Source organism: Chaetura pelagica, unplaced genomic scaffold (genome assembly GCF_000747805.2).
Source record: "Chaetura pelagica isolate M959 unplaced genomic scaffold, ChaPel_1.0 scaffold189, whole genome shotgun sequence".
Taxonomy (NCBI): Eukaryota; Metazoa; Chordata; class Aves; order Apodiformes; family Apodidae; genus Chaetura; species Chaetura pelagica.
In genome coordinates this window covers 1,092,718-1,096,734 of record NW_009970716.1, presented here as the reverse complement: position 1 = coordinate 1,096,734, position 4,017 = coordinate 1,092,718, and positions in this window count along the sequence as shown.

Genomic DNA, 4,017 nt, shown 5'->3' with positions numbered 1-4,017 from the left:
TCCCTACTTGCCCATTGGCACCGTCTAACTGAAATGCAGAGAGAAGAAAAGTCTGTCATTTTAAGTGAGCTCGGGATGCAGGCAGCCAAGAAAACAAACCTGGCTGTTTTGCTCGGATTGCGTTACTTTCGGCCGTCCTGGCTGCTAAAGCACGTTGCCCTCCTTTCTTGTACCCGGTCCTTTGGTAGTAACTGGGCCACTGCTAGGATTCGTTCCCATTGATTTTGTCTTTCCCACTGCAAGAAGACAGCCTTGACAATTAAAGAGAAGGGCTAATATTTAGTGTTCCCTCATTTTGTTAACTTGGAAATAATGAACACTGCAGCTTTTTTTGTTTGTTTGTCTTAAACCAAACTCCAGCCATCTCCTTTCCCTTCAACCCGTTAACTGCAGAAAAGACAGCCCTCAGATGTCCTCTTAACATGACTGGTCTGCCTGCTTGCCGAGTTTTGGGTGAAGTTGTGTTGCTGCAGTTAGCTTCTGAATCCTTACCGCTTCCACAATTAACAAGTGAAGGTGCAAGCACAGACATGGAAAAACAAAAATAAAGTTAACTATAGAATCAACTACAAAAATTAGGAGATTCTTTTCCCTACTTTCCTTTCTACTGTTTCTTGTTCCCTAATTGTTGCTGCTTGCAACTGGAAGTCCCCTTGTTTTCCTTCTCCTCTAGTGGCCTAATGACTCTACAGCAGAGAAGGAAAAAGAGTGCTTGGGCTGTCAACATGATTTGTTACTTCGAACTCTCAGATATTTCATAACTTTAAGTAAGACTGGGGAGAGAGGGAACAAGCTGGGTTTCTTTGCTTTTAAATGGCCAGTAAAAGCCCAGCCCAAACTGTGGGAAATTACAAAGGACACAAAAACTAAAATCCCAAGAACCCTCATTCAGCAGCTGCCTGACCCTGACCATGTCCAAGGTACAAAGCCCTTTCCCTGTCCCGATGTGTGCTCTGTTCAAAATTCTTCATTAACTGATCATTTAAGCATCTATAGACGATCTAAAGACTTCCTTTGGATATGCCTGTAAATCCCCAGGTAATAAAAATTAGCAACAGATCCTAAAGGCAGAATCAACCCTCACAATAAGAAAACTACTTTTAACTACTTGTCCTAAGAAAGGGTAACTTGACAAATATATAGAAAAAAAGCCCCAAACCAAGAACAAACAAATATGGAAAGTGAAGAGCCTATGTAGTTTATTCTTACGTGAAATTCCTTGCATAATAGAAGTAGAATATTTTTTCTGCAGGTATTCAAAAAATTCCTTCCGAAAAGACACTTAAAGTAAACGGACTACCAAAAATAAATCTAATATTTGTATGTGAGTTGCATCAAAATGTCGAAAAACACATTTGTCAAGGGAAGCAATCACAGTGGTTCCTTGTTGCTGTGACAGCATATTGTCATCCTTCAAAAGCCACAGGGGGTAGGGATGTGTTTGTAACTGAGCTTGTGCATAGAATCTTCCCCCAGTAAAATGAGTTGGGTTTTAGGCTAAAATCACAGTTATTGCCTGTTATGTTTTCTGAGATTTACCATGGCTTCATGCATTGAAGCCACACCTCAGATACACCACAGACCTTAAAAGTAGTGTAAACCTGACACTAACTCCTTGTTCCCATTCTGAGACAAGCTGGACAGCCCTGTGAAGTGTCCCGAATTACAGGGGAGCTGAGCACAGGAACAGTGTGAGAGAGACCAGAGGCACTGGAATTACTGCCAAAGGAGGCTCTTGGGGATAGTCTCACCCCCATATAACCCACCTTCCTGATGAACTGGAAGGCATTTGAGAATAAAAATGTGCTATTGTTGGGGTTTTATTGTTCTGTTGGGTTACATGCATGTGTAGCTCACAAATGCTGGATGTATTAGCTCCTGTTGGTTAGAAACAACACACTTGAGCCCCCTCAGGTCTGTAGTCAACAAGGAATTCTCTCTTCATTTCTGTGTTATTATTTGCAGAGTGGTATTGAATGCTGTCACTTCAGTTAGCTCTGAGTCATGTGTGACATCCAACATACCACCTGGGCTTGTGAGACTCTCCTGATGCAAGAGCCCTGCAAGGTTTGGAGTCACACCATTGTTTTAAATAGGACTTGAAACAGTCCACTGGAAGGAGCAGGTCTACAGATTGTTATTTTCAAAGTCCAAACCAATTATTTTACTTAGAAGGTTTCATTTATTTTCTGCTATATTTGCAGAATTTTAAAACTAGAAGTCAATAACTATTTTTATATTTTAAAATATCTTTTTTAAAAGGATCTTGCAATCCTATTATTCCCCCTTGCCAAGGATCTCAATGCTTTGCTGATAAGTGGTTTTGCAGTACCCTATGAGACTGGAAATACTTTCTGTATGAGGACAAACTGAATAGCAGGACACATATGTGATATTTTGTAAGCACTTGTTCCAGTTTAGAGGTAACAGAATGACAGGAGACGTTAAAACCAGGGAAATCTTTTTCTGTACTACGAAGAATGGTTTCTTTACCATTTTGCTTGGAATAATAATTTAGATGACAAAGTTACTCCATCCTTCAGGCTGAATAGATTCCTCAGAAAAAACCCCAAAAAACTCAATTTTGTAGACATTAGGGAGGTGGCAATAAACGTTTTCTTATATGAACATAATGAAGTCATGCCAAATAGCACTTATACGGTATGCTGATCTGGGATTTGTTCTGCAGTATAATAGTTCCAGACTGAAATTATGGTAGGTTGAGGTAATCAACATTTACTTCGGGCTGCTTGAAATTAGTCCTCGCCCTTATGTCTAGGGCAGCAACACTCTTAGCTGTAAGAATAAAAACTATAATCATTTGGGTTCAGTAAACTGATACATATATGTGAAAATTTAAGTTATATTTCAGAAATTATTATATGTCACATAGCAGTGGACTATTTTACTGTAAGGTATGTTTTTTATAAATTCTTTTATCTTTAAAAAGCACCAGCCACATCTCTCAACCAGTATGATATTAATTATTGGAAAGACTTTTATTTATCCTTTCAAGATTTATAAAAATTTAATAGTTAACCATTAATGTTATGCATGAAGATATTGAGATATGTACTCAAGATATAATGCATATGTAACTTTAAACCTGGATGTTATTTATTTTATTTTTTATTTTATTTTATTTTATTTTATTTTATTTTATTTTATTTTATTTTATTTTATTTTATTTTATTTTATTTTATTTTATTTTATTTTATTTTATTTTATTTTATTTTATTTTATTTTATTTTATTTTATTTTATTTTATTTTATTTTATTTTATTTTATTTTTGTGAATAATGACAAAATTAAAAGTTGAAGGGTGAATTATTTTTTTACCAAGTCAGTCCTTAGACTAGTTCATCATGCAAGCTACATGAATGCTAAACTGAGCAAAAAGGACAAACTGGTTCCTTTCAGGAGCAGTTCCACTTCTGTCCCATTGAATAGATGATGGAAATAAGATACCTGTAAGATACCTGTAAGACCCCCTATAGTCACTGACTTTCTGCAAGATTACACCCCAGATCCCTCAGAGAAGTCAAATTATTTTGAAATGCACCATTCAACAATAGATGATAGTATAATAAACAAGCAAGCAAGAAAAATGTTATGGCTTTATGTGGTACCCACTGTTGTAAGTACCTGAGCAACTTTTAATCTTTAGGATATTCCATCTAACTGTGACACACCAGCATTGGGAAAAGTTGTGCTTGTTCAAAAGCTCTAACTGTCATACAGAGTTCCTGATTGAAGAGCAGAAGTAAATGGTCAATGCTAGCTTTATTTCAACTGCGTGTAATCAGCTTTGAGTCACATTCCAAAGTGCACTGAGAAGCTCAGCAGAACAGGAAATTGAAAGGAGCTTTCCCATCTTACATATCAGTGAGTGTTTTTTTTCTTTCCTAGGATTATATTTCCCCAAAATTTGAACTTTAAAACTCACATCAGGATTTTTAGTCTTCTCTAAATACACCAAGATCTGCAGAAAGAATGAGTGGAGAGTCTTTGCTATCT